The sequence below is a fragment of the Mauremys reevesii genome, linkage group 24, assembly GCF_016161935.1.
Source record: "Mauremys reevesii isolate NIE-2019 linkage group 24, ASM1616193v1, whole genome shotgun sequence".
Taxonomy (NCBI): domain Eukaryota; kingdom Metazoa; phylum Chordata; order Testudines; family Geoemydidae; genus Mauremys; species Mauremys reevesii.
This window is the reverse complement of record NC_052646.1, coordinates 6,345,323-6,355,568: the sequence shown is the minus strand read 5'-3', so window position 1 is coordinate 6,355,568 and position 10,246 is coordinate 6,345,323.

The window sequence follows — 10,246 nt, the reverse complement described above, 5'->3', positions numbered from 1 at the left end:
ATTTTTCAGGAAAATGACATGAGTCTGTTTAGTCATTTCCCACACACAACAAAGTCCGGGTTCCTTCCGCATCGGTTTCCAGTAATACAGCTCATGCTGTACTGTATTTCTGTTAGTTACCAGCGCCACCTTCTGGGTTTTTAATGAATTACTATTATGATCTTTTCAAAAAGCTGTTTTTCTTTTAAAAGAATTTTGACCTATGCCTATAAATGACTAGAAAAAGAAATAAAAAACTTCTGAATGTTGCATCAGTTCAACAGTTTTTATCTATCTACCTACCTATCTATCCTATGATACAGGTGCAGTTTTGTGAGTAAAGAATTGTCAGTCACATATGTGCAAGAAATGCATGTGTTCAAAGCATGCCAGACTTAGCATTTATATTATTATTATTATTATTACAGTAGTGCCTAGAGACCAGCCAAGAATTAAGTCCCATTGTGCTAGGCACTGTTCAAACACAAAATAATAGACAGTCCTTGTTCCAAAGAACTTACACTCTAAATACACAAGACAGGCACAGGGTGGGGGGAAGCAATATAACAGAGATAACAAAAATATAATGTTAGAGTTTTAAAATAAATGTATGTAACCATAAATACATATTTAATCATGGGCAATGAAGTTAATGTTTTATATTATCTGCTTTCTTCAAATGAAAACTAAAGATATATGGAAATAAGGTGATTACAGAAATGATTAACGTCTTTAAATAAGGGGACTGGTTGGCTCAGGGATACTGAGTCTCTTTATTTTTAGATCATGAGTTCAAATTCAGGCTGTAACAGTAGCAATCAAAAGTCATTACTGTTTAGTTATGTGAAATTAGTTGATGAGTCAGTCTCTGGCCAATTCTTAGTAGACAAGTCACAAAAAATGCCTCCACATTCGGCACTAATTGGCTTCCTTATTGGCAATCACATCCGAGAATTCAAGGACTGAATGGACCCTGGAGAGTGAATTCTCCTCTCACTCATGCATGTGATCCCTCTGGTTAAGGCACAGTGGGGGAGCAACTACAGAGGATGCTACTGCAGCCTACCTGTTCTGTTGATTAATAATCTGGCATTTCTATAGAGCCTTATATTTTAACTAATGCATCCTCCTATCCCTGGTGGTGGATAAGTATTATTATCTCCATTTTACAGGCAGAGACACTCAATCATAGAGAGATAAATTGATTTTCCCAAATAACGTCAGACTCAGGATTAGAAGTTAGGAGCTCTTGTCTCCATGATCACCAAACCACACTGCCCCTCTAAACAGCAGGCATCAGTCTCTGTCCACATGACATCTTTCACCAGCATTAAACATTTATGGTCCCAAACAGGCATGAGATGACAGTGTTGTCTCAACCTTTGCTGCCCCATCTCTGAGGAATCAACTGAACATCAGACTGCAATCAAAGATTCTCCCAATCGGATGACTGAGTTAGCTGACAGCGAAAGAACATCACTGACAATTTGATTAGCTAGTACAGTAACTCCTCACTTAACGTTGTAGTTATGTTCCTGAAAAATGCTACTTTAAGCTAAACGATGTTAAGCAAATCCAATTTCCCCATAAGAATTAATGTGACTAGGTGGCGTTAGGGTCCAGGGAATTTTTTTTCGCCAGACAAAAGACATATATATACACACATACACGCACACAGTATAAGTTTTAAACAAACAATTTAATACTGTACACAGCAATGATGATTCTGAAGCTTGGTTGAGGTGGTGGAGTCAGAGGGTGGGATATTTCCCAGGGGATGCCTTACTGCTAAATGATGAACTAGCACTCGGCTGAGCCCTCAAGGGTTAACACGTTGTTGTTAATATAGCCTCACACTCTACAAGGCAGCACAAATGGAGGGAGGAGACACAGCAAGAGAGAGAGAGAGAGTGAGTGTGAGAGAGAGAGAGAGAGAGAGAGAGAGATGCATTGCCCCTTTAAGTACTCTGGCCTCACTCTAAGTACACTGCCTTTTTAAGTAGATTGGCAAGTTGAGACAGCAGCTGCTGCCAGCAAGCTCCCTCATTCCTGTCATGTTCCCCCCTCCCCTCTCCTCCCTCCACTCTATGGAGATGGGGTACAGGAGCGGGGGGGAGGGGGAACACCCTGACATTAGTACCTCTTATTCCCACCCCACCCCACCCCACCCCCAAGCAAGCAGGAAGCTCCTGGGAGCAGCTCCAAGGCAGAGGGCAGGAGCATAGGCGCCGACTCCGTGGGTGCTCCGGGGCTGGAGCACCCACGGGGAAAAATTAGTGGGTGCTCTGCACCCACTGGCAGCCAAGCTCCCCACCCCACCACCTCACCTCCTCCTCTGCCTCCACCTCCTCCCCTGACCACACAGCGTCTCTGCTCCTCCCTCTGCTCAGGGGAGGAGGCGGGGATTTGGGGAAGGAGTCGAATAGGGGCAGGGAGGGGATGGAGCCAGGGGCAGAGGGGGGTCGAGCACCCACCAGCAATTGATAGCCTGCTGGGCAGCTGCCGCACAGGGAACTTAGGGGAGCTGATACGGGGGCTTCTGGTCAACCCTGGTTCCAAGCCCCGCAGCTAGCTCCAACGGGCTGCTCTTTCTGCAAGCAATGGCCAAAGCAGGCGGCTGCCAAACAACATTATAAGGGAGCATTGCGCAACTTTAAACGAGCATGTTCTCAAACTGATCAGCGACGTAACAACGAAACAACGTTAACCAGGACGATGTTAAGTGAGGAGTTACTGTACTATGCAGATGGGGTTAATTGATAACTGTTTTGGTAGAGGCAGAGCACAAACTTCTGGTCTGACAGTACTGTCCACCCTGAAGTAAATTGTTGGTTAGCTACTTAGTAGTGGCTTCTTCCAAATTTTTGATTTGCACTGCCATGGCCATGAGACCAGCATAAACAAATCTGGGGCTGTCCTTTGGGTGAGATATGACATTGAGACATTAAATAACATCAGGGACTGCATAGAATCCTGTCCCACGCCATTCAGGGAGGGAAATTTTGATTGTTCATGCAGACAATGAAGCTGAACAGCACATCTGCAACAAACTTACAAGATGCTAACAGTTACTTCAAATAAAAACCAAAGCAAACTAATGTTTTATGTTAATATAAAGACATATCCCAGCGGATGGGCATTTGTGCGGCAGATTTGAGCAACACATGTTCCCAACACCAGGGGTTCTATGATTTTCTATGGCCTAATGTAATCTACCACTTGCAAAGATAGCCTGTAAGTTACCTGTGATGACACAGGTATATAAGTTTCTCCTTACACAAATACCCCGTGTTCCCTCCATTACTCTAACACTAGCTTTCGCTCTGTCTCGTCATACAATCTCAAAGCTGTCAGTGTAGGATTCTTCACATCCACATCCTCCTGTGATCTTTTTGTATCCTCACTTTGCCACTTCATTTCAAATCTTATCTAACATCATCTCTTTTTTCTCTTGCCTCCTTTTCTCTCATGTCTCATCTGTTGCCCAGTTCTTTTGGAAAAGGTACAAAGATGCTTACACAGGGTGGAGAGAAACATCCTAAAAATAACAAAGAATCCTGTGGCACCTTATAGACTAACAGACGTTCTGCAGCATGAGCTTTCGTGGGTGAATACCCACGAAAATAAGAAGTCTTGCATCTGAAGAAGTGGGTATTCACCCACGAAAGCTCATGCTGCAGAACGTCTGTTAGTCTATAAGGTGCCACAGGATTCTTTGTTGCTTTTACAGATCCAGACTAACACGGCTACCCCTCTGATACTTGACATCCTAAAAATACATGATTTCTCTATACATATCCCCACTACTGTCAACTTGTTCTATGGTTTTGCTCCTCTCCACAACACACAGCGTGTGGAGGAACACAGGTCTTTAAAATGTATTATATTGCTGCTAGATGCTTGGTTATGTACATATCTGTATTAATTTCACAAAGACTTAGAAGTATAATTTGTTGTGTTCAAATATCTGGCACATAGTGTAATGTTAACAAATTTTACTTTTGAAAATTACCTCACAGGGTCTTAGCTGTTTATGTATCAGCAAAAAAAAGGAAAAAACATGTTGATAAGAAAACTTAGTATTATCACCACACTATTAGTAAATAAAAGTTTGAATGACCTAACACATCTATTTACAAGGTTGCCCAATCAAAAACTATTCAACGATTTATGCTGCTAATACAGTACCTTCTGACTAGCATAAAAGATCCTGTAGTTTTCTAAAAGTACAGCCAGGTTTAAAGCTCTTCTTGGATCTTGCAACACACACACCCACAAACACACTGCACTACAGCTCTCTTGCACCACCTCCTGCCGGCTGCCACCATCAGAGGCAGGCACCAACGCCTGCAGTTGGACAGTTAACAAGATCTGCTAATGCTTAGGTCAGATGGCCTCTTGTGTTGCATCCTGTCTGTGATACTTTATCCTCAGCCAATATTTAATACAACAAGTCCAATCCATAAAGCTTCTATTAGGGGAAAAAAAGAAAAACTTTTCTGCTGTGGGATCTTTGGTCTAATGCATTACACTGACAATTTACTAAATATACTGAATTCAACAGAGTTGATTTTTTGATGTTTTAAAACCTTAGACCATTGCTTTGAAAAGACAAACTTTTTTTAATGTGAAATTGTATGGCTGCACATTCCTGGAATGAGAAAAAAAATAAAAAGTTGTCTGGACTCCTTTCTCAAAGAACATTGTCTAAAAATTCTTCTTTGTTCAGTGCTGTATCAGAAGTCAGTTGGTGAAGCCATCGTCTGCACTGAATCTGGCTATCATTCCATGTTTAACAATTCTGGTTCCTAGCAGGGTTGTTTATACATGTTTACACTTTTTTGTTGCTCAGTTTATGCAATAAAGAATACCAAACATACCCTATTTTACTGTTCCCCACACTGTTAACTATCTAGCTACTACAGGTTGGTTCTAAAACCAGGACTGACAAAACCTTCAATTTATAATCAGCTTTTATTTCTAAAAAGGATTTTCCTATTTCTGTTTTTGAAGACTTTCATAACTGTTTTCATGAAAGAAGGAAGCTTTTACCAAAGGCCTCTATCTACCCTGTTTTCTAAACTCGAGCCATGTCTACACTACTGCTGCTACAGTGGCACGGCTACTGCTGCAGCACCACAGCGTAGATGTTTCTGGCACTGATGGAAGTTTTTCCATCAGTGTAGTTAATCTACCTTTCCAAGTGGAGGTACCTAGGTTGACTGAAGAATCCTTATGTCAACCTACCTACGTCTACACCGGAAGGTTACATCAACCTAGCTACAGTGCTTACGACGTGAATTTTTCAATATAAAATAGGTCTATGCTCTCAGTTTCTCAGTGAAAAAGGGGCAATGTTTTCAGAAGTACATAAGTGATTCAGGCTATGTACACACTACATCTTAAATCGGCATAAATTAGATGGCTCGGGGTGTGAATAAGCCACCCCACTGAGGCTATGGCTACACTTAAACTTCAAAGCGCTGCCGCGGCAGCGCTTTGAAGCGCTAAGTGTAGTCAAAGCGCCAGCGCTGGGAGAAAACTCTCCCAGCGCTGTCCGTACTCCAGCTCCCTGTGGGGAATAACGGACAGCGCTGGGAGCGCGGCTCCCAGCGCTGGGGCTTTGATTACACTGGCGCTTTGTAGCGCCGCAATTTGCAGCGCTGCAGAGGGTGTGTTTTCACACCCTGCTGCAGCGCTGCAAATTTGTAAGTGTAGCCAAGCCCTGAGTGATGTAAGTCACACCGACCTAAGTGAGGGTGTGGACAGCGCTATGTTGTCAGGAACTTTCCTGCCGACATAGCTACCGCCGCTCATGGGGACTGGACGAATTAAGTCGATGGGAGAGCTCTTTCCCATTCACTAAGGGTATGGCTACACTTGCGAGTTGCAGCGCTGGTGGAGGCTTTCCAGCGCTGCAATTAGTAAGTGGCCACACCTGCAGGGCACTTCCAGCGCTGCAACTCCCTGGCTGCAGCGCTGGCCGTACACCTCACTCAGCATGGGGAATAAGGATTGCACCGCTGGTGCTGCAGCGCTGGTCATCAAGTGTGGCCACACACCAGCGCTGTTATTGGCCTCCAGGGTATAAGGGTGTATCCCAGAATGCTTTTAACTAAATTACTCCCTTTGTTTTGTTATGCAGCCTCTCTTTGTTTTGTTGTGAACCTCCGGAGCTCCCTTGCTACCTGAGCTGCTCTACCGGAGCTGCTTATCAGCTCCTGTTTGCTGTGATCAATCTGTGAACAATCAAATGAGATCCTCCTCCCTGCGAAATTCACAGGGGTTGAGTGTTTGCATTTTGCTTGACCAGCAGCAAGAAAAGGAGTCATTCACAGGGGTTGAGTGTTTGCTTTGCTTGAGAGAAATGGGGGGAGGGGGCAGAGGGGGGAAAGAGAGTATGTTGGATGCAGGCTGTTTGCAGTTAACAGTAAGGGGGTGGGAAAATTTTCTGATTTTGCACAGTGTCAGTTCCAAAAATCCATTCTCTCTTCCCCCCCCCCGGTCCCTGTCACACTGCCCCACACCCCCCTCTTTTGAAAAGCACGTTGCTGCCACTTGAATGCTGGGATAGCTGCCCATAATTCATCACTCCCAACAGCGCTGAAAATGCTGCAAATGTGGCCACACTGCAGCGCTGGTAGCTGTGAGTGTGGCCACACACCAGCGCTGGCCCTGCACGGCTGGATGACCAGCGCTGCAACTACCAGCGCTGCAGATTTGTAAGTGTAGCCATATCCTTAGACTCTAAACTTTAGAGAGTCTGTACTAGCAATACTACAGCGGGGCAGCTGCATCGGTGCAGCTGTGCTGTTGGAAGATCTGTAGTGTAGGCTTTAGGAGTCTAGTATCAGAGGGGTAGCCATGTTAGTCTGGATCTGTAAAAGCAATAAAGAATCCTGTGGCACCTTATAGACTAACAGACGTTCTGCAGCATGAGCTTTCGTGGGTGAATACCCACTTCTTCAGATGCAAGTCATCTTGCATCTGAAGAAGTGGGTATTCACCCACGAAAGCTCATGCTGCAGAACGTCTGTTAGTCTATAAGGTGCCACAGGATTCTTTATTCCTTTAGGAGTCTAGGTTCCTTTTTCAGAAGTGAGCACTTAGGAGCCTACTATGTCCCACTGAAACTCAGAGTGGGTGGGAGAATTAGACTTTGGTCTCTACTTCAAAGGCTAGTATAAAGAGAAGTGGCTCTGCATAACCTGCTACACCATGGGATTGCAGAGGTGTGAAGTGGCAACAGGACGTTCCCACATGAATCAGAAAACCCCATGGAGATGCATACAACCTGCCACAATAGCTCTTAAAGGTGTGAACTGACGTATTCATTCCAATGGGTGATTTCCTCTCCTCTAACTCAAAATCTACCCCAGCCCCTGTGGTGGAATACTAAACTAAGGAACCTCTTGACCAAACTATTGCAGATTTCCACAAGAGGTATACATACTCCTGCTCCTTTTGTGACATAACAGTTTTTAAGATAACCTCCCTTTGATTATTAAAATAATCTGATATTATATCTGATACCTGACAAACTCCTTTACCCCAGTGCTTCAATTTGCACCCCTCTCTCTACTCGTGGATCTAAAGCAGCACAACACTATGGTGGGGTGGTAGTGCCACAGTTACGGTTGCAGCCGGATTTCCATTTGAAACGAGGTGAAAAAAAGATCTACAAATATTTTGTCTTTTGGTTTAGTGTTTCATTTTTGATTTTATTGCCGCTTATGTAATACTTATTTTTCTACAGCAGTTTGTGGAAGACAAATACAACTTGAAGTTTACTATGAGTGTTTTTAAAAGGGTCATGAGACTAAAAAGTTCTAAAATCTGACAATACATTCAGGGTCCTTTTTCACAGACACTACTGCACTCACAGTTGAAATTGATAGGTATGCACCTTTGGTTTGTGTTCACTGGATGAACTGTTGTACAAAGTTGAAATTTGTTTTCAGTTTATTTTTCATGGTATTGTTTTGACTGACACAACAGTATCCTGGTACCATATTAGTCAATGTTGACTTTATGCCAGACCTTAAAACAGAGCTCTCTATTTGGGTGCATTTTCTGATGCTCAGCAACCTCTTTGATCATGCTGGCATCAATGAGAATCACAGCGACTTGATTTTCTTTTATAAAGGCAGTCCCATTGTTCAGGAAATGGGTGAGGAGAATGATGCTGCTGCTTACTAGAAAAAAGAACAGGAGTAATTGTGGCACCTTAGAGACTAACAAATTTATTTCAGCATAAGCCACGGCTGCTATTCTGAAACCTGCTTACTAGAGTCTTTCATTTTCCTTCTATGGAATTAGATTTATTTTCTTTTACAATTCTTCTGAAGTAAAGTCTGAATACGCACGTGGATTTTAGAGAAATTTACAATATTGGCTCTTCAACCAGCTTTGCTCGCAAGGCAAAACTTCAAGAAGGAACCTCTGCAAAAGGCAGACAGACAGCAACAAATATGCATTCTCAGAAAGCTGCCACAGATAGGACTTGCATTTACAGTATAAGAATGTTGGGCAAATCGAATGGTCACAGCACAACACCTCAAGCCACCAACATATTGCCATTTAAGGCTGCCTGCAAACATTGTGGGTTGCCAGAGCCTCAGCCCTGCTGCATGAGAACAAATGAGAGACTTGAGAGGGGTTCTAAAATGAAATAAGCAATTACACAGGAAGTAAGTTGTGTTACAAATTGTTGTAATAAACCAAAAAACAGTGTCTCTGTTACATCCATAGTTGTTAGTGTCCAGCAGTTACGTTCCCAAGTTCATCTTTTGAAGTTGTTATTCAGGTTTCCTCTGAGGATTGAGAGGTCACACGTGGAATGCTCGCTTTGTGGAAAGTGTTTGCCCACAGGCGATAAGGTATTTTTGTCTTTTATAATTTTTCTGTACGAGGTCATTTGAGAGCACAGTGATTTTCTGGTTTCACCTGCACAGTTGTTGTTGGGGCGTTTGATGCACTGTTGTGATAAGCATGTATGGAACCCCTGGGTCTTGAAAAGTGTGTTGTGGGGAATATTGATCATCATAGTATCTGTTGCTTCTGGCAGGATCTAGTGCCATTTTGAGTTGGTGAGTCCTGGTCTTTGGGGCACTTGCTTGGCAAGGCTGGGGGTTGTTTGAAGGCCAGATTTCTTTCAAGAAAGATTTCGTTCAGGATGTGGTCCCCATCAAGTATGGGTTGTAATTGTTTTATGAAACTCTGTATGGGTTCCAGTTCTCAGATTTGTTACCTTGGGTAGAGCCACATTGTAGATCCAATATTACTTTGAATATTAAAAATACTGCTTCCCAAAGGAGCAGAGGAATGCAGACTATAGCTGAAATCAATCCTGAGTGGATGATATCAGTTTATGGCGGATCACAGCCAGTTTCAGTTCCACAGGTGTGCAAAAAAAATCGTTGATGTCATGTAACTTTTGGTAGGGTCTTTATCTAGGGATGCTCAAACTCCCTCAAATTTGGTTCACTAACCCTACCTCAGATCTCCATAAGGTACAGCAATTTTCAAGACATCCAAGTAAGCATGTGGATTTTAGAGGATTTAAAAATAATGACTGTTAAACAGTAAGCTCGTCTCAACCTTAACTATAGTTATGCTACCTCCCCACTACACTATAGAAAACAAGAAATATCTTCACAGTTTGCTCCTAAAACAAAAATGAGACACCACTATTTTTGTTGCATTAGCAAATGAAGTTTTATTCTCTTGAGAGTGATAAAAAAAGTGCTTTCTAATCCAAATGTGTTGCAGAGTGACAGAATATTCAGTATTTTTTGCCATTGCATTTCTTAACCCCTGCCAGATGCACCCTTCTGTAGTTTCATATTAAAAGCACATTGTATATGAAACAAGAAATATTTTCCCACCGACTTTCTACAAGGTCTGACGTAACGGCTGACATTTCCATTTTTCTGTACTGACATAGAATTCTTGAAATGTCCCAGTCTATTCATGTCTAAATCGTTACTTGTAAGGCTACTGGAATCAATAAAGAAATATTTACATTATCTGTTAGGGCTAAATCCTGCAACATGCTGTGCACTGTTAGCAGGATCCACCAAAACCCTTAAGCATGTGCTTAAAGTTGAATATGCAAGTAATCCCACTGAAGTCAATGACTTGTGAGCATAGTTATTCGCATGCTTCAGTGTTCCACTGGATTGTACTAGAGAGCTCCGCAATTTACAGGATTGAAGCCTTAAAAAAAGAGGACTAGAAAATGTCAATGTTTAAAATGGTAGAAAAA